The sequence below is a fragment of the Macaca fascicularis genome, chromosome 1, assembly GCF_037993035.2.
Source record: "Macaca fascicularis isolate 582-1 chromosome 1, T2T-MFA8v1.1".
In the NCBI taxonomy this organism is placed as follows: Eukaryota; Metazoa; Chordata; class Mammalia; order Primates; family Cercopithecidae; genus Macaca; species Macaca fascicularis.
In genome coordinates this window covers 193,930,266-193,951,662 of record NC_088375.1, presented here as the reverse complement: position 1 = coordinate 193,951,662, position 21,397 = coordinate 193,930,266, and the positions used below count along the sequence as shown (strand labels likewise).

The 21,397-nt window shown below is 44.5% G+C and overlaps 1 pseudogene; it reads right to left on the bottom strand.

Moving 5' to 3' along the window:
- Positions 1-2,201: 2,201 nt before the first annotated feature.
- On the bottom strand, positions 2,202-5,277 carry LOC141410079 (ubiquitin-conjugating enzyme E2 variant 1-like; annotated as a pseudogene).
- Between the last annotated feature and the right edge of the window lie 16,120 nt (positions 5,278-21,397).

Below are 21,397 nucleotides of genomic sequence, written 5' to 3'. Positions count from 1 at the left end.
TTGACACAACAAAGTTCAATTGAGTTCAAAGTCCACTTACATCATTTCGAGCAATTTTCATTCATTCACGCCAGAAAAGCAAGTACTGTTAGAGTCTTTCATTAAAATTTCAATTTCATTTTAAAATTTTGCTCAGGAATTTTGTGTAGCTGTTTCAAACACAAAATCTAAAAAATGATGTGCACAGAAGGAAGCTCAGATCTCTAAATAAAACTTTTGAAAAGATTTTATTTGGAAGTATTTACAAATTCAACATTTAATATCTTTGCTAATTGTTTTTCAAGGGGATCCCAGGCCCATGAAATTAGATGATTATAATTCTTGGTTTATGGCATATTCTTCTTTTTTGAGACAGAGTCTTTTACTATGTCACCCAGGCTGGAGTGCAGTGGTGCGATCTCAGCTCACTGCAACCTCTGCCTCCTGGGTTCAAGTGATTCTCCTGCCTCAGCCTCCCGAGTAGCTGGGATTACAGGCGCACGCCACCATGCCTGGCTAATTTTTTTTTTTTGTATTTTTAGTAGAGATGGGGTTTCACTGTGTTGGCCAGGCTGTTCTCAAGCTCCTGACCTCAAGTGATCCACCTGCCTCGACCTCCCAAAGTGCTGGGATTACAGGCATGAGTCATCGCACCTGGGCAATGGCACGTTCATAACAGGTCCAGGGCCAGCATGGTGGCTCATGCCTGTAAGCCTGACACTTTAGGAGGCTGAGGCTGGAGGATGGCTTGAGCCCAGGAGTTCAGGACCAGCCTGGGCAACATACGGAGACCCTGTCTCTACAAAAAATAAAAACAAATTAGTTGGGTGTGTTGGCATGAGCCTATATTCCTGGCTGCTTGTGAGGCCCAGATGGAAGGATTGTTCAAACCCAGAAGTTCGAGGCTGAAGTGAGCTGTGGTCGTGCCAATGCACTCCAGCCTGGGTGACAAAGTGAGACCCTGTCTCTAGAAACACTTTGTCTCTGAAAAAGAAAAAGAAAAAAGAAAAGAAAAAAAAGAGGCCAGGCCTGGTAGTGGCTCATGCCTATAATTCCAGGACTTTGGGACACCAAGGTGGGAGGATCGCTTGAGGAGTTTGAGACCAGCCCAGGCAACACAGAGAGATCCTCACCTCTACAAAAAATAGAAAAAATTAGCTGGGTGTAGTGTCACAGGCCTGTAGACCCAGATAGCTTGAGCCTGGGAGGTTAAGGCTGCAGTGAGCCATGATTGTGCCACTGCTCTCCAGCCTGGGGGACAGAGCAAGACCACTTCTCAAAAACAAACAAATAATAATAATGTAACATCTCACCCCAAACCAAAGCTAGTACCTTGACTTTCTAGGTTCAAATAACTGTACATGCATCCGGGCAGCATGGATCCTGGACATTTTGCTTTTGTGGGCCTCTTCCTAAACACACATATACACGTGCACAAAAAATATATGTATAGCACACGTGTACAAAAATATATATGTATACGTATATTTTATGATTGCATTGGTAATAAAGAATATGTTGTTATATAGTAAAACATTTTCTTTGACCTAAAAAGTTCATTAGTTTCTTTTGATTAAAAAGATAATAATAACGGCCAGGGGCGGTGGCTCACTTCTGTAATCCCAGCACTTTGGGAGGCTGAGGCGGGTGGATCATGAGCTCAGGAGTTCAAGACCAGCCTGGGCAACACAGCAAGGCCCCCGTCTTTACAAAAAATACAAAAATTAAAAATTAGTCAGGCATGGTGGCGTATGCCTATAGTTCCAGCTACGCAGGAGGCTGAGGCACGAGAATCGCTTGAACTGGGAGGTGGAGGTTGCAGTGAGCTAAGATAACATGACTGCACTCCAAACTGGGCAACAGAGTGAGACTCTGTCTCAAAAAACACAACAAAACAAAACAAAAAACACATTCTTATGGACCCCTAAAAGTATTGTGGGCCCTAGGCACGGTGCCTATGGTGCTTCATGGATGAGTCAGCCTTCCTTCCCTGGCGCCAGGTCCCCATCAGCCTGGGTCCTGCGCTAACCATTCTCATTTTCCTTGTTATAATTTCTTGCAAGGATATATATTCCTTAAGAGTACATTTTTGATTATAGCACAACTTACATGTTTCAAATGGACAAAAATTAGTATCATTTACAGTATCTTAAGATAAATTTCCTTTGAATGAGCTTCTTTTCCTGTACTTTGAGGTCTACAAGATGTATCTAGAAAATTTACTACTGTGGAAAATGAAGCCGTTTAAAGCAAACTTCAGGGGCTCGAAGGAAAAGGGCCTGTGGTTTTTCTTTTGGATAATTGCTGTAATGCTGTCCTTCAGGCAGCTGAGGGAATTTCATGTTTTCACTAGACTTCATTAGACACTGAAGCTCTTGCAGGATAACTTTGATGTTACATGGATTCTGTCATTTTGCTAGCACTAATAAGGTTCTTGGTCCACCACTCCATTAGAACTACTAACTCCATTCTTATTAATTTTTGTTACAAGCCTTACAAAGGGAGGTGCTGTGGAGTATTTAGGTCCATATTCTGTTGTTATAGCTGCATATTCTGTTTTCATAAATTGACTACCATCTTGTGTTGCTGTTGCTCGAAGGCTCAAAATAGTATTTTTAATGTTAGTCATTTTTAACTTCACGAAATAATATAATCTTTCTTTTTTTTTTTTTTTTTTTTGTCAGAGACACAGTCTTTCTCTGTCGCCCAGGCTGGAGTGCAGTGGCACGATCTTGGCTCACTGGAACCTCCGCCTCCCAGATTCGAGCAATTCTCCTGCCTCAGCCTCCCGAGTAGCTGGGATTACAGGTGCCCACCACCGTGCCTGGCTAATTTTTCGTATTTTTAGTAGAGATGGGGCTTCACTATGTTGTCCAGGCTGGTCTCCAACTCCTCACCTTGTGATCCGCCCACCTCAGCCTCCCAAGTGCTGGGATTACAGGCATGAGCCACTGTGCCTGGCCTATAATCTTTTGAGATCTACTTTTCTTGCTTACTATCAGATTGGCAAGATTAATTCATATCTGAGGCATGTCTCTGTAGTTCATTCATCTTGATTGCTGTCTATTGTGTACCATACATGAGCGTATCAAGGTCTATTCATCACTCTCCCATCGCATTTGCCATAGGGTGTGTTTTCATCCCTTCCTATAGAAAAAAAACAACCCCAATACTTCAATGGCTTATTGTACCAAACATTTATTTCTAGTTCTTATTCTGTAAGGCCAAGAGTCAGCTGCAGCTCTGCTAGGAAAAGGTCTTTTTCCAACAAAGAGGCCTAGCAAGGTGAAGAGGGAATTAATAATTATGAGCAAATGCAACGAATCCCCGGTGGTTTCCAGTTTTACTGCATGGACAGCGTAGCTAGGGTAAAACTGCTGGGTCATAAGCTATAAGAATGTTTGGTTTTAGAAGACTATGCCAGACTTTTCCATAATGGTATCACCAATTTAAATTCCCACCAGCAACATGCAAGAGATCCTGGAGCTCTACATCCTTCCAACACTCCATATTATCAAACTTTAAACTGTTGCAAATTGAAGGGATGTAAAATGGTGTTTCACTGAGCCTCGGTTTGCGTTTTCCTGATCACTAACAATGTTTGACATCTCTTTAAACTTACTGGCTGTATGTGTTTCTTCTTCTCTTAAATGCCTGCTCGGCTGGGCGCGGTGGCTGACACCTGTAATCCCAGTACTTTGGGAGGCTGAGGGAGGCAGATCACTGAGGTCGGGAGCTCGAGATCAGCCTGACCAACATGAAGAAACTCCGTCTCTACTAAAAATACAAAAACTTAGCCAGGCGTGGTGGCACATGTCTGTAATCCCAGCTACTCGGGAGGTTGAGGCAGGAGAATCACTTGAACCCCAGAGATGGAGGTTGCGGTGAGCCGAGATCATGCCATTGCACTCCAGCCTGGGCAACAAGAGCGAAACTCTGTCTCAAAACAAAAAACAAACAAAAAACGCCTGCTTATACCTTTTGTGTCCACTTTTCTTTCTTACTGAATTGTAGAAGTTTTGTTTTGCTTTGTTTTTTTAAGGGACTTGCTGTGTCCCCTAGACTAGAGTGCAGTGGTACGATCGTGGCTCACTGTAGCCTCAACCTCCCTGGGCTCAGGTGATCCTCCCACCTCAGCCTCCCGAGTTGCTGGGACCACAGGCACACCACTTATATTTTCTACTAAGAGTTTTAAAGTTTTATTTCTGAAATTTAGGTCCTTAACCAACTAGTGCGGATCTTTGTTTATGCTGTGAAGTAATTTTTCCAGCTCTGTTTATTGGCCCATCCTCCCTTTCTTCACTGTGATGTGCCGCCCCTGCCGCATATACATACCATATATATGTGGAACTGATTCTGGTCTCTCTACTCTTTCTCAGGGGTTAACGTGTCTGTCCCTGTGTGGATACCATGCTGTCTTAATGGCTGTAGCTTCATCGTGAGTCCTGATTCCTGGCAGGGATGAGGAACCCCGCCCCACCCCACCCCCGCTACTCTGCCCAGTAACACAGAGAAGCACCCTGTGCTGGCTCTGCTCCTTCCAAATAAGTGGCCTCGGGCATACTGTCTATTTCCCTTTTGAATCTTGGTATTCTTGTGCGTAAACCGGGGAATAATGATTCTACCTCATAAGAATGTTCTGAGGATCCAATAAGACTGTACGTAAATAAAGCTTCTGGCACAGCGCCTGTTTGTTGCACCTGCATGTTTGTGAAATGGGGCCCAGAGACGTTCAATGACGTGCTCAAGGTCACAGGACCAGACCCATTCCATGCTGTCTTCTCACTGCTGAGCTTCAAAGACCATTTCCAGATAAGTTAGCTTCTCAGAGTCTTTCTTCCATTTTCTTCCCTTCCAGAAAAAAACAAAGGACAGAAAGAAAGAAAGAAAGAAAGAAAGAAAGAAAGAAAGAAAGAAAGAAAGAAAGAAAGAAAGAAAGAAAGAAGATGAAAGAGAAAGAGAAAGAAAGAAAGATGAAAGAAAGATGAAAGAAAGAAAGAAAGAAAGAAAGAAAGAAAGAAAGAAAGAAAGAGAAAGAAAGAAAGAAAGAAAGAAAGAAAGAAAGAAAGAAAGAAAGAAAGAAAGAAAGAAAGAAAGAGAGAGAAAGAAAGAGGTCTATTTCCAAAAGCTCACAGCATACCACAGTTCCCAATGACTGCATCTTTTTTGGCTTTTTCTTATCTAATGGGAACAGAATGAACTGGATCAGGGTTTCTCTAACAATGTTGGAGAGGAAGTCAGGTTTATTTAAAATTTAACTTCTTTTGGCTCTGTTACCACTGGCCTTGGCTGAGCCATGGCTCGAGGGCATCCGAAAGCAATGAGATCTGGGCATGGTTTCCAGGAGAGTCCCTGGGAGCAACAGTGAAGTGTCCCTGAACTTGTCATCATGGAAATTACGGTGGCCTTGAGGGTTAATCACTGAAGTCAGCATGTAAAGCTGGGTCTGCGTCTGTGTTGCTCCCTCTGTCTCTGCAGATCCCACACAGCCAAGACACAGAGCAGGTGCTCAGTGTGGAATAAACAAAGGAAAGTGGGCAGAAAGATTTACAGTCACCTTGAGGAGACGGTTTGACCTCATTGTAGAGACATTAACAGAGCCAAAGAAAGGGTGTGCAGCTTCTCAGGAGATTTGTTGCTATTATAGTAAGAAAGGTTTGGAAAAGAGTGTGAGCATCTTAAAAGTTACAATAATTAAAGCGTGTTAGCTCAGAAACTGAAGACAAAGAAGTAGAGTGGAATTGAATTCACAAATAGACCTAAACACATAAGAAAATCTGGTGTACGATAAGGGTGGCATTTCACATATGTAGGAGGAAACTACATGTTGATGAGCCTTCTGGAAAAAAGCCCAACTGAATCTCTAACTTACTGCATGCACTGAAATAAATTCCAGATGGATTAAGTATGCATAGGTAAAAAACAAAACCATAAACATGCTAGAAGAAAATATCAGAGAATGTTTTCCTAATCATGGAGTGGAGAAAATCTTTCTAAAATATGACACAAATCCCAGAAGTTTTCAAGGAAAAGATGGTCAGGCTGGGCGTGGTAGCTCACGTCTGTAATCCCAGCACTTTGGGAGGCTGAGGCTAGTGGATCACCTGAGTTCGGGAGTTCGAGACCAGCCTGACCAACATGGAGAAACCCTGTTTCTACTAAAAATACAAAAATTAGCCGGGTGTGGTGGTACATGCCTGTCATCCCAGCTACTCAGGAGGCTGAGGCAGGCAGGAGAATCCCTTGAACCAGGGAGGCGGAAGTTGCAGTGAGCAGAGATCGCGCCATTACACTCTAGTCTGGGCAACACGAGTGAAACTCCATCTCAAAAAAAAAAAAAAAAAAAAGAAGATGGACAGATCTTACTACATAAATATTTTAAAACTTATGTAGGGGGAAAAAACATATGCAAGGCAAATGACAAACACTAAACTATAAAAAGTATTGATTTGCTTTCCACATGGCAGATGATATGCAAAGACTTCCTACAAATCAACTTAAAAAAAAAAAAAGTACAGGCCAGGAACAGTTGCTGACGCTTGTAATCCCAGCACTTTGGGAGGCCAAGGCACGCAGATCACAAGGTCAGGAGTTCGAGACCAGCCTGGCCAATATGGTGAAACCTTGTCTCTACTGAAGATACAAAAAATTAGCCGGGTGTGGTGGCATGCATCTGTGACCGCAGCTACTTGGAAGGGTGAGGCAGGAGAATCACTTGACCTGGGAGGTGGAGGTTGCAGTGAGCCGAGATCGCGCCATTGTACTCCAGGCTGGGCAACAGGGTGAGACTCTGCCTCAAAATAATAATAATAATAATAATAATTAATTATATTTAAAAATTTAAAAAGTACAAAGGAAGGAAGAAAACCATGAGTAAGAAAAATACGACCAGCGTGGTGGCTCACACCTGTAATCCCAACACTTACAGAGGCCTAGGCAGGCAGATCAATAGAGGTCAGTAGTTCAAGACCAGCATAGGCAACATGGTGAAACCCTGTCTCTACCAAAAATACAAAAATTAGCCAGGCATGGTGGTGGGCGCCTGTAGTTCCAGCTGCTTGGGAGGCTGAGGCAGGGGAATCGCTTGACCCTGGGAGGAGGAAGTTGCAGTAAGCCAAGATCACACCACTGCACTCCAGCCTGGGCAATAGAGTGAGACTGTCTCAAAAAAAGAAAAGAAAAATAGACAAATGACATGGGAAAATACACTTTATAGAAGATGACATTCAAATGGCCAATCAACTCAGGAAGAGATGTTTGACTCTACAGAAATCCAAATGAAAACAACAATGGAATAATATATTTCATGTATGTATCAGACTCTGCAAAAATCAAAAGGCACCCAGTGCTGGGGAGAGTGTCAGTTGGTCTCTCATCAGTCCTGGGGCAAATGCAAATTTCAACATTATTTTTGGAAAGAAATTCATCTATTTCATCAGAACTTTATATTCATGTGCCCTTTGATCAAATCCATTCCACCTTTGAGAATTTATTTTATTGAAATAATGGCAAAAGTGAGCAAAGATAAATATATAGGGGTTCTTTGCATCATTGTTTATAATAACAAAAGACAGGAATCGCATGTGTATCACCAGAGAATTGGGTACTTCATGGTATGTCCATACTATACAGCTGATAAAAAGAATGAGGGATATCCATCTACACCTGCCAATGTGGAAAGATGTGCCCGTCTTAGTGCTCTGTTTGGAAGACAAAGCAATTTGAATAACATATATTATATATCTATAAGATGTATTATTATATAGATAACATGTTATAACAGGTATTTTTATATGTTTATTATTACACATACATACATATATATATATATATATATGTATATATTTTGAGACAAAGTCTTGCTCTAACCCCCAGGGTGGAGTGTAGTGGCACGATCTCGGCTCACTGCAACCTCCATCTCCCAGGTTCAAGTGATTCTCATGCCTCAGGCTCCCAAGTAGCTGGGATTACAGACGCCCAATACCATGCCCAGCTTATTTTTTGTATTTTTAGCAGAGACGGGGTTTGATGGCATTTCACTATGTTGGCTAGGCTGGTCTCAAACTCCTGACCTCAGGTGATCCACCCATCTCAGCCTCCCAAAGTACTGGGATTACAGGTGTGAGCCACCACTCCCAGCCTAATATTTCATTATATTTTTACTTATATTTTGAAAATTATCTATTGGCCAGGCGCAATGGCTCATGCCTGTAATCCCAGCACTTTGGGAGGCCAAGGGGGGTAGATCACCTGAGGTCAGGAGTTCTAAGACCAGCCTGGCCAACATGGCAAAACCCCATCTGTACTAAAAATACAAAAATTAGCTGGGCATGGTGGCACACGCCTGTAATCCCAGCTACTCGGGAGGCTGAGGAATGAGAATGGTTTGAACCTGGGAGGTGGAGGTTGCAGTGAGCTGAGATCACGCCATTGGACTCCAGCCTGGGTGAAAAGAGTGAAACTCTGTCTCAAAAAATAAAAAAAAGAAAGAAAATAATCTCTCTAGCTCTTTCCACATATATTTGTATATAAAAACACATACACATATGTATCTATATGATTATAATATGTATTATGTATACCTGGAAATTAACATACTAAAGTGCTGACAGTGAGATAGATTGAAGGCAAAGATTGAAATTCATTTTATTTCTCTATCACTGAAATTTTTTCATTGAGCACATTACTACTTTTGTAACAGTGTTAAAGAACATCTTTATTCAAAATTATTTTAAGGTCAAGGCAGGCAGATCACTTGAGGTCAGGAGTTTGAGACCAGTCTGGCCAACATGGTGAAACCCCATCTCTACTAAAAATACAAAAATTAGCTGGGCATGGTGGTGCACGCCTGTAATCCCAGCTACTCAGGAGGCTGAGGCAGAATTGCTTGAACCCGGGAGGCAGAAGTTGCAGTGAACCAAGCTCCCACGACTGCACTCCAGCCTGAGCAGTAGAGCAAGACTTTGTGTCAAAAAAAAAAAAAAAATTATTTTAATTGATGTTATGCTTACTAAAATTCAGTCTGGAAGGACAGATGACTCCCAGACTGCTAACAAATAGGGTTTTCTCCTGGGCCACGTTTCCCTCCTCTGGCTGTTAAAGGTTTCCCACCAAGACTCCTGACTTCCTTTCAGAGCCAAGAGAGCCAAAGGGGCCCTTGGGTTGCCCAGGGCTCTTTGGGGCGTAGTAAATAGGCCCTAAATGCAGTGCAAGCCCACGCTTAACAATGAAGCTACCCTATCCAGCAGCCTTTTCACAGAGTGCGGGAATAGCAACCTCGCCTTCCCACACCATACTGTGAGCTTCCCTAGGGCAGACACCAGGGCTCACTGTTGTCTGTATTCCTAGGAGCCAGCACAGATAATGTTACTCGAACTAATTTATTAACACAAACACAGACTAACACAACTCGCCCACCAGGCAGATGGCAAAGCCTGGCTATAAAACTGGCACAAGGAAGAGAGAAAATTGATTAGCCATGAGTCACCAATGGCAGGAAAGCATGAAGGAGAAAAGGCAGATACACAAAGTCTGTCTACCAGCTGGTCCCTTTTAAAAAAGGGAGGAGGCAGACAGTGCCCCCTACAGGGCTAATGGAAATGGCGTCTGCCCTTTTTAGGAAGGAGGGCAGAGGTAGGTAGGGATGGAGGGGTAGGGAGGTGGGTGCGGGCTATGCTGTATTCTATCCTGCAACGCCAGTGAGTGAGACTGTAGATCGTGTTGCCACTGATGGCATCTGGTGGAAACGGCGTTTGTGGTGGAGATAACTTAATAATGTAGCATGTGCGGCACTGTGCTACAGCCCAGAAGAAATGGAAAGAATGGCAAGAAGTTCTTGTTCGACCCTGTGTCCCCAGCACCAGGGGCCTGGCACAGAGCAGGGGCTCACTAGAAGCTTGAGAAGGAAGGAATTCAGGGAGTGAGGTAAGGAGGGAGGATAAAGGGAGGAGATAGGGAAAATGACAGAAGGACCAAGGAGCTCCTTCCTTCCTTCCTTCCTTCCTTCCTTCCTTCCTTCCTTCCTTTCTTTCTCTTTTTTTCCTTCCTTCCTTCCTTCCTTCCTTCCTTCCTTTCTTTCTCTTTTTTCCTTCCTTCCTTCCTTCCTTCCTTTCTTTCTTTCTTTCTCTTTCTTTCTTTCTTTCTTTCTTTCTTTCTTTCTTTCTTTCTTTCTTTCTTTCTTTCTTTCTTTCTTTCTTTCTTTCTTTTTCTTTCTTTCTTTCTTTCTTTCTTTCTTTCTTTCTTTTTTGAGACAGGGTCTTGCTCTGTCACCTAGGCTGGAGTTTAGTGGTGTGATCATGGCTCATAGCAGCCTCTACCTCCTGGGTTCAAGCAATCCTGCTGCCTCAGCCTCCCAAGTAACTAGAACTACAGGTGTGTGCCACCACACCCAGCTAATTTTTAAAAAATAATTTTGTAGAACCGTGGAATACTATGCAGCCATAAAAAAGAATGAGATCAGCTGGGTATGGTGGCTCATGCCTGTACTCCCAGCACTTTGGGAGGCCAAGGCAGGCAAATCACAAAGTCAGGAGTTCGAGACCAGCCTAGCCAATATGGTGAAACCCTGTCACTACCAAAAATATGGGAAATTAGCTGGGTGTAGTGGCAGGCTCCTGTAATCCCAGCTACTTGGGAGGCTGAGGCAGGAGAATCACTTTAACCTGGGAGGCAGAGGTTGCAGTGAGCTGAGATCATGCCACTGCACTCCAGCCTAGGCGAAAAGTGAGACTCCATCTCAAAAAAAAAATAAATAAATAATAAAATCATGTCCTTTGCATGGACATGGATGGAACTCAAAGCCATTATCCTCAGCAAACTAATGCAGAAACAGCAAACCAAATACTGTATGTTCTCACTTACAAGTGGGAACTGAATTATGTTAACACATAAACACATGGTAGGGGGACAACAGCACACACTAGGACCTGTCGGAGGGTAGGAGGTGGAAGAAGGGAGAGCATCGGGAAGAATAGCTAATGGATGTTGGACTTAATACATGAGTGATGGGATGATCTGTGCAGCAAACCACTGTGGCACACGTTTACCTACATAACAAATCTGCACATGCTGCACATGTATCCCTGAACTTAAAATAAGTGTTGGAAATTTGTTTAAAAAAAAAGAAAAGAAAAGAAGAAATCTTTTGTAGAAACAGGGTCTCACTATGTTGCTCAAGCTGGTCTTGAACTCCTGAGCTCAAGCAATCCTCTTGTCTTGGCCTCCCAAAATGCTGGCATTATAGGCATGAGCCACCGTGTCTGGCTGAGGAAGGTCTTTCCTAGTTTTATGACATGAGGGGATCCTTTGAGGGGGTTCCTGGAAGGCTGCCTCCACTTCACTGCCCCTCCTTGGGCTTCCACATTCTTATCTGTATATTGAGTATGGCAAAAGGAGAGATAAAAGGTTGGACTAGCTTAGCGATTCTGACCTGGAGTCCCAGAACCCTAGAGAATTCTCAAGATAGAATGGGTACCATGAACTATATTAGGACTTCTAAATGCATAACAAGAATGCATAAGCATTTACTTAGGATAAAACTGTATGTGCTGACAGGCCAGGTATCTTTCTATCGGGCTGGAACTCCATCACTCCCAAGGAACAGGGAAGCGTTTGAATCAAGTCCACTCTACAGGAAGACGGGCCAGGGTTAGACCACAGTCAGTCATGTGCCTTTAAGCAAGTGACTTAACCTCTTTTGAGTGTCGGTTTTCTCCTAAGTAAAATGGGGGTGATAAGACCCTACTCAGAGGTTTCTAGTGGTGATTGAATGAGCTAGTACATGTAAAGCACTTGGCACGGAGGCTGGCCCAGAGTCAGCCCTCCGCAAATGGTAGTTGCTATAATGATTAATGCAGAAGAGGGAGTCTGAACATCTCATGCTAATCAAAAACTCTGATAGGAGCTATATATATATATATAGATTCATAAATAGTAGGAAATAAGTGAATGATTAATTATTTAAGGCAGCTTGTTTGGAAGATGATGTCTTTTTTCAAATAGGGATGGAGTCTCGCTCTGTTGCCCAGGCTGCAGCCTCGACCTCCTGAGCTCAAGCAATCCTCCCACCTCAGCCTTCTGAGTATCTGGTGTACAAGTGCAAGCCACCATGCCCAGCTAATTTTTTTTTTTAATTTTTGTTTTTTATAGAGACAGGGTCTCACTAGATTGCCCAGGCTAGCAACATCTTTTAAAACATGAGACCTCTTGGATAGGAGAGTATTTAAGGTCAACTAAAAACAACAAATAAAAAATCTAAAAAGAAGAAAACGTGAGACCATACTTAGAAGTCACAAGAGCGAACTTTGTGGGACAAACACTGAGCCCCTCTGTGTCAGGCCCCTTCGAGCTGGAGTTCAATAAGAGACTAAGCTCTCCTTCTGGGTCTTGGCGCAGTTCTCTCTTTTTGAACTGCTTGATTGACTGATTGAGACAGGATCTCACTCTGTTAGCCCAGGTTGGAGTGCAGTGGCAAGAATATGATTCACTGCAGCCTCAACTTCCTGAGCTCAAGCAATCCTCCCAACTGAGCCTCCAGAGTAGCTGGGACCACAGATGCCAGCCACCATGCCAGGCTAATTAAAAAAAAAAAAAAAAAAAATTTTTTTTTTTTTTTTTTTTTTTTTTTTTTTTTTAAGAGTCAGGGCCTTGCCATGTTGCCCATTCTGGTCTCAAACTTCTGGGTTCAAGCGATCCTCCCACCTTGGCCTTCCAAAGTGCTGGGATTGCAGGTGTGAGCCACTGCACCCAGACTGTTCTGTCTTTTTGGAATGACTTTCTCTCCCTTTTTTATCTGGTTGACTCCTAGACACTGCCTCCAGGAAGCCTTCTGTGCTTGGCCCTTGACTCCCTTGAGTCAGTGCCTTTCCACAGCTTGCTGGATCAGTCCTTTGAAGGCACTTGCTATAGTGTGCAGTGCTTTCTTAGACCAGCAACTCTCACCCTTGACATCATCAGAATCACCACAGGGGCTTGTTAGAACAGAGATTGCTGGCCACGGGCCCCAGAGTGTCTGATTCAGCAGGTCTGCAGTGGGTCCTGAGAATGTGTGCTTCTACACATTCACAGGAGATGCCAGGCCTCCTGGCCCGGGGAACACACTTTGAACCACTGGCTTAGACCACATGCTCTAGGACAGCAGGGATCTTGCCTATTTGTTCCCCACTGCACCTCCAGCAGCACCTCACAGTCTCAGCCATTACATGGAAAGACAAAGTCAAATAACAAGACGTAATGTACAAGATTTCCCAAGGCCTGTGTGCTGAGCCCACAGGTCGCACCCGGGCTGGAGGTGTGAACTGTCTCTGAGAGGGCCATGTGAATGCCCAGCGGGAGCAGTCCGGGAATGGCAGGAGGGCCATGCTCTGGGTCAGAGTGCCCTCTGGTGCCAACATCTCAGCTCTGCACCTGGAGCTGAAATTGGACGGGTGACATCAAGGGAGACCTCAACCGACCTCCCAGCCCCTGGTTTTCCCCTCTCAACCTCGTCCATGTCACCATCAGGAGTAATTTGCTAAAACCCAGCTCTGACCCTACTTGCCTTTGCCCCTCTCCCAGCTTAAGCCCCGCACTTGGCTCTCCACTGCCCTCTGGACAAACCTCAGTATTCAAGGTCCTTGGCTGTCCTCTGGTGACTCTCCGCTTTCTGTCCTGCAGTATCCTGTGGCTCTCCTCAGGCACTGTTTAATTTGTCCATACCAGACAGGTCATGGACTTTATGCCTTCCTAGAAGCTATTGCTAACAGGACTGCAACCCCACCTTCTCCTCCGGAGAAACTGATCCTTTTTAATGTCAAATATGGCCTCTTCCATGAAGCCTTCCTGGATTCTCCTAGGCAAAAGTGATTGTTTCTTCCTTTGTGTCTGTATAGCCTAGTGCACAGGCCACTATGGAGTGGGGTCTGGGTCCTCCTTGAGACCATGAGCTCCCTCGGGCTCCTGACTCAGCTTTGGTGTATCAATAAATGCTGGAATCTACAAAGCTGTTTTCCTTCTTCAAAGCTAAAACCCACTGTCTACTACCTAAGTCTGCATAGCTCCTTAGATATTCAATAATTTATTCAACCAGCAAATATACCTGAGGCTTTTCTTTTTTCTTTTTTCTTTTTTTTACTTTTTTGATAGAGTTTTGAGCCCAGGCTGGAGAGCAGTGGCATGATCTCAGCTCACCGCAACCTCCACCTCCCGGGTTCAAGCGATTCTCCTGCCTCAGCCTCCCGAGTAGCTGGGATTACAGGCATGTGCCACCATGCCCGGCTAATTTTGTATTTTTAGTAGAGACAGGGTTTCTCTATGTTGGTCAGGCTGGTCTCAAACTCCTGACCTCAGGTGATCCGCCCACCTAGGTGGGCCTCCCAAAGTGTTGGGATTACAGGTGTGAGCCACCACACCTAGTCAAGGCCTTTCTTCTGGAAGGCATTAGTCAATCCCAGTGAGGGGGATACAGAGGAAAATAAAACAAGATGAAGTTCCTGGCCTCTGAGCTTACCTTATGGTAAGAGAGAATGACAATAAACAAAACACTGTGTATTAAATACTGTTAAGCCATGCTAAATGGCATAGAGAAATTAAGCAGGGTAAAGGATAGAAGTTGATGGAGTGGTTCTATTTCAGGCAGTGTGGTTAAGAAAATACACACTGATGGCCGGACGTGGTGGCTCACGCCTATCATCCCAGCACTTTGGGAGGCTGAGGCGGGTGAATCATGAGGTCAAGAGTTTGGGACCAGCCTGGGCAACATGGTGAAACCCCTTCTCTACTAAAAATACAAAAATAAGCTGGGCATGGTGGCACACACCTGTAATCCCAGCTACTCAGGAGGCTGAGGCAGGAGAATCGCATGAACCCAGGAGGTGGAGGTTGCAGTGAACCGGGATAGCATCACTGCACTCCAGCCTGGGCAACAGATCAAGATTCGTCTAAAAAAAAAAAAAGGGAAAAAAGAAAATACTCACTGATGAGGTAGCATTTGAGCAAAGACACAAAGTGCAGATGTGAACCGTGCGTGTGTCTGGGGGGAGGTATTCCTGCAGCGTGCAAAGGCCCTGTGATAGGAACGTGCTTAGCATGCTCTAGAAACTGCAAGTTGGCTGGTGTTTTAGGTCAGGGGATCCGGAAGCAGACTCTGAGAGGATTCCTGTATAAGTGATTCATTAGTGCTCCCTTAGGGGTAGGGTGGGGAATAACCAGCAAGGGCGTAGGAGAAGCAGGGCAGGGAAGAGGAGGAGACCAAGCAAGCGTGTGATTTCATGCAAAATCCAGAGGAAGGTAGTCTCAGCCTGATCCTACGGGGGAGGGGCGGAGCGGGGTAAGGTAGAGTGGGGTAGGAAGGGGAGTGCTGGCACATAAGTTACACCTCAGTGTTTGTTCCAACCTAAGGCAAGGTTGCTGAGACTTTCAAACTCTCCTCCCATCAACACCTGGCTAGGGTCATCCCGGGGAGCTTTTTCAAGTAAATTCTCAGGCACTTCCTCTGGGCAAAGTGGGCTCCAGTAGGGCCCTATCCAAAGAGCCATAGGTACTAGGTACTAGGTGTTGGGTACTAAGTACTAAGTGTTAAGAGAAAAAGCTTAGCAAAGTTGGGGGCACACACAACATGGAGGAAAAGGGGATCTTAAAAGGATCTGGGTAAAATGCTAACAGTACCTGTGAAAGTCAGTGAGGTTGAAGAACAGAAGTTAGAGTAGAATCATAAGAGAAGAGATAGTCAGCTGAGGCCAGATCAGGTAAACCAATATCTGATTTCACTCAAATAGGCAATGTGCTGAGCTAAAAAATCTACAGCTCTCCTTGCATCTAGGGGTGGATGCAGTTCCACACACTCAGATGTCAATAAAAGTCAGCTGGAGGCATCTGAGAAAGCATTGATTTCCTGATAGAGGCACCACATTTTTCTCCTCGCCACTTCCTTCTTTTTGCCTGGAATGTGAACCCGACGCTGGGGGTAAAGCAGTCATCTTGTAACGATGAGGTCACAATGAGGCAAATGTGAGAGTAAAAGCTTCGTACTAAGCATGGTGGAGGGGCCTGAGACCCTGGTGATGTCGCAGAGAGGCTGCACTAGCCTGGGATGCCTGTCTCTAGACTTAGCATCTTTTTTTGAAAGTTAATAAATCCCTATTTGATGAAGTCTGGCTTTCTGTTACATGCCAGTGGGCATCATCCGTAACCAACACTCCCTCCAAAGAGTTATAGATCTACACAGCCTCCCACATTCTGTGAGAGCACCTATTCCTGTTCCCACTCAAATGCACTGGGTGTCATAAAGCTTTTCCCAGTTTGCCAGTCTTCCATGTGACAAATCCTATCTTGTTTTCTTTCTGTGTCTGTATGTATTTGGGTTTTGTTTGTTTGTTTGTTTGTTTGAGACGGAGTCTCACTCTGTCGCCCCAGCTGGAGTGCAGTGGCATGATCTCAGCTCACTGCAACCTCCACCTCCCAGGTTCAAGGGATTCTCCTGCCTCAGCCTCTCAAGTAGCTGGGATTACAGGCACGCACCAAAATACCTGGCTCATTTTTGTATTTTTAGTAGAGTCAGGTTTTGGCCATGTTGGCCAGGCTAGTCTTGAACTTCTAACCTCAAGTGATCTGCCCACCTTGGCCTCCTCAAAGTGCTGGGATTACAGGTGTGAGCCACCACACCCAGCCGCCTACAGTTTGATTCTTGATGGAATTTCAGGATGAGTTATTGTTTGCTATTAAAAATGGAAAAATGGGCCAGTTGCGGTGGCTCACACCTGTAATCCCAGCACTTTGGAAAGCTGAGGTGGGCAGATCACTTGAGCCTAGGAGTTGGAGACTAGCCTGGGCAACATGGTGAAACCCTGTCTCCAGCAAAAAATACAAAAATTAGCCAGGTGTGATGGTGCGTCCCTGTAGTCCCAGCTCCTCAGGAGGCTGAGGCGGGGAGATCACTTCAGCCTGGAAAGTTGGGGCTGCAGTAAGCTGTGATTGCACCACTGCACTCCAACCTGGGCAATGGGAATGAAACCCTGCTTCAAAAAAAAAAAAAAAAAAAGGTTTCTAAAGTTAACATATACCTACTCTGACCCAGTGTTTCTAGTTCCAACTATTCATTCAATAGCAACAGGTGCATATGCCCACAAAAAGATATGTGCAAGCATGTGTGTAGCAGTTTTATTCATTATTGCCCCAAACTAGAAACAGCCCAAATGTTCAACAGGTGAATGAATAAAGAAATTGTGGTATATCCATACAATGGAATACTATTTAACAATAAAAAGAAATAAACTTTAGCCTTAAACAACAACAAAGATGGATTTCTCAAACATGATATTGAGAGAAAAAAGCCAAAAAAAGAGTAAGTACTGTATGATTCCATTGATTCAAAGTCCTAGAACAGACAAATCTAACCCACAGTGATAAAAGTCAGATCAATGGTTACAAGTGAAGAAGTTAAGTCACGTTGTGGAAGGATGGAAATTGTCTCTGTTTGAATCTGGTGCTTTTTCGTTTTAGCATTAAAAAACAAAAGTCTATAAAATAGAGATGGGGTCTTGCTATGTTGCCTAGGCTGGTTTCAAACTCCTAGCCTCAAGCAATCCTCCCTCCTCGGCCTCACAAAGTGTTGGGATTGCAGGTGTGAGGCACTGCACCTGGCCTAAATGAGCATTTTGAATAGACTAAGATCTGTGTCTACACTGGATGAGTCTGTGTTTGCAGCCAGTGGCTACAACAAGGTATCAAGGTTTCACAAGATCATTTCAAAAATCCTGCGATTGAAGTAATACATTCTCTTTTTTTTTTTTTTTTTTTTTTTTTGAGATGGAGTCTTGCTGTGTCACCCAGGCTGGAGTGCAGTGGTGCAATCTCAGCTCACTGCAACCTCCACTTCCCAGGCTCTAGCAGTTCTCCTGCCTCAGCCTCCCGAGTAGCTGGGATTGCAGGTGCACGCCACCACCCTGACTAATTTGTATTTTAGTAGATATGGGATGTCAAGCCTCTGAGCCCAAGCTAAGCCATCATATCCCCTGTGACCTGCCCGTATACATCTAGATGGCCTGAAGCAACCGAAGAACCACAAAAGATGACATTCCACCATTGTGAGCTGTTCCTGCCCCACCCTAACTGATCAAGTGACCTTATGACAATACACCCTCCCCGCCCTTGTGATAATGTACTTTGTGATATTCCCCTGCCCCCTTAAGAAGGTACTTTGTAACATTCTCCCAGCCCTGGAGAATGTACTTTATAAGATCCACCCCCTGCCCACAAAAAATTGCTCCTAACTCCACCGCCTATCCCAAACCTGTAAGAACTAATGATAATCCCACCCTTTGCTGACTCTTTTATCGGACTTAGCCCAGGTGAAATAAACAGCCTTGTTGCTCACACAAAGCCTGTTGGTGGACTCTCTTCACACGGACACGCATGACATGGGGTTTCACCACGTTGGCCAGGCTGGTCTCAAACTCCTGACCTCAGATGATTTGCCCGCCTTGGCCTCCCAAAGTGCTGGTATTACAGGTGTGAGCCCCTGTGTCCAGCCGCAATATATTCTTTTTTAAAAAAATTTAACCAGAAGCCCAAACCTCACCACACATTCTTTTATTCACAGACATGCTATCATAAAGGTTTCCTAAAAGATCTGAATTCCACAATAGATGATGTGATAAAAAATGGTGAATTAAAATCCAAGCCTCTCAGCCCTGTATGTTTTCAACCTTGTGTGAAGAAATAAGAAAATAAAATTATTATCTGTTGTTTCATACAGAAATGGGTTGATCCTCCAAAGGAACAGTTTTGTTAAGAGTGTATGAGTTTAAGAAATAATAATTTTAAAAAAAGGAGTTATGAGCTTAAAAAACAATAAAAATAAAATTTAAAAATTGTGAGTCACTCTCACTTTGCAGTGTTTTTTTGTTTTGAGACAGGGTCTTGTTCTGTCATCCTAGGCTGGGTGATAGTAGTATGATCATGGCTTACTGATCTCCCAGGCTGAAGTGATCCTCCCATTTCAGCCTCTGGAGTAGCTGGCACTACAGGTGCACACCACCATGCCAGACTAATTTTTACTTTTTGTAGAGATGAGGGCTCCCTATGTTGCCCTGGATGGTCTCAAACTCCCAGCTTCAAGCGATCCTCCCACCTTGGCCTCCTACAGTGCTGGGATTATAGGTGTGAGCCACCACACCCAACCTACTTTGCAATTTCTTTGAAAGATAGTAATTGGCTTCAAAATTTGACATACTTAATTGACATTTTTGACGCTCTGAATGATCCTAATCAAAAGTTTAAAATCATATGAAAGTCTATTTTTGCAAAAAAGGTTAACTGCCTGGGGTTCGCAAACCTTACACATGCCAAAGGTCTTCAGGACCCATCTGTTGGCCAGCTCCTGGAAGATCACCTGTGAGCCCTTGGAATATCCTACCCCATAAGAGTGTTTTTGAATGCTGAGACCTTGAACAACACTGTATCAATTTGACCTCTGGGGGCTGGAAACTGAGGAGCTAAGATCAGCCCTGCAGATTCTGCATCCCTGTGTGACTGACACTTAATTAAAAACACAGTGGAGTGTGGTGGCTCACACCTGTAATCCCAGCACTTTGGGAGGCCAAGGCGGGTGAATCACTTGAGGTCAGGGGTTCAAGACCAGCCTGGCCAACATGATGAAACCCCATCTCTCCTAAAAGTACAAAAAATTAGCCAGGCATGGTGGCACATGCCTGTAATCCCAATTACTCAGGAAGCTGAGGCAGGAGAATCACTTGACCAGGGAGGCAGAGGTTGCAGTGAGCCAAGATCATGCCACTGCACTCCAGCCTGGGAGACAGAGCAAGACTCCATCTCAAAAATAAAAAATAAAAATACGTAAGTAAAAATCCTAGACACCAAAGCTAGGTGAGATTCCCTGGTGGGCAATGCTTTGTCCATGTTTCAAATATAATTGCTGGGAGAATTAGGTGCTATCTATGTGGCTCCACTGGAAGACAGTGAGAACCTTGAGCCTGGTTTCTCCTGGACTTCTCCTGGACTTCTCCCAGGCGTGTTTTCCCTTCATTATTTTATTTTATTTTATTTATTTCAAGACAGAGTCTCGCTCTGTCACCCAGGCTGGAGTGTAGTGGCATGATCTCAGCTCACTGCAACCTCTGCCTCCCAGGTTCAAGCGATTCTCCAGCCTCAGCCTCCTGAGTAGCTGGGATTACAGGCGTGTGCCACCACGTCTGGCTAATTTATGTATTTTTAGTAGAGACAGGATTTTGCCATGTTGGCCAGGCTGGTCTCGAACTCCTGACCTCAAATGATCTGCCTGCCTTTAAGGGAGGAGACCACCCCTCATATTGTCTTATGCCCAATTTCTGCTTCCAAAGAAAGAAGAAGTAAAAACTAAAAGGCAGAAATGAAATCCACAAGCAGACAGCCTGGCACCACACCCTGAGCCTGGTAATTAAAGATCGACCTCTGACCTAATTGGTTATGTTATCTATAGATTACAGACATTGTATAGAAAAGCACTGTGAGAAATCCCTGTCCTGTTCTGTTCTAATTACCAGTGCATGCAGCCCCCCATCACGTACCCGCTGCTTGCTCAATCGATCACAACCCTCTCACGGACCCCCTTAGAGTTGTGAGCTCTAAAAAGGGACGGGAATTGCTCATTCAGGGAGCTTGGTTGTTGGAGGCATGAGTCTTGCTGAAGCTCCCGGCTGAATAAAGCCCTTCCTTCTTTAACTCCGTGTCTGAGGGGTTTTGTCTGTGACTTGTCCTGCTACATTTCTTGGTTCCCTGATCGGAAAGTGAGGTGATTATAATAGACAGTCAAGGCAGCCCCTTAGGTGGCTTAGGCCTGCCTTGTGGAGCATCCCTGCGGGGGACTCCGGATTGAGCGACGCAGATCCTGAGAGCGTGCTAGGGTAGGCAATTGCCCCGGTGGAACGCCTTGCCAGAGCAGTGCGTGGCAGGCCCCCATGAAGGATCAACACAGTGGCTGAACGCCAGGAAGGAACTGGCACTTGGAGTCTGGACATCTGAAACTTGGTAAGACTGGTCTTTGGAACTTGCCCACTCCATTTGAGTGGAAGCATGGCCTGATCACCCATGACATGCCTATACTGGAACTTTGGTTTTTGTTTTTCACTTGACTTGGATTGCTTGATACTTTGGTTTTGGTTTTGACCTGGCTTGGATTTCTTGATATTCTGATTTTGGTTTTGATTCTAGTTTGGCATAAACTGTGAAAGTGTGTGTGTGTGCCCCTTTTACCCATTCTTTGTTTTATGGTGTGTGTGTGGTGTGAGCGTGGTGTTTTGTCTCGAAGAAGCATGGGTCAGGCACAAGGTGAGCCTACCCCACTAGGAACTATGTTGAAAAATTTCAAGAAAGGATTTAAAGGAGACTATGGAGTACTATGACCCCAGGAAAACTTAAAGCTTTGTGTAAGATAGACTGGCCAGCA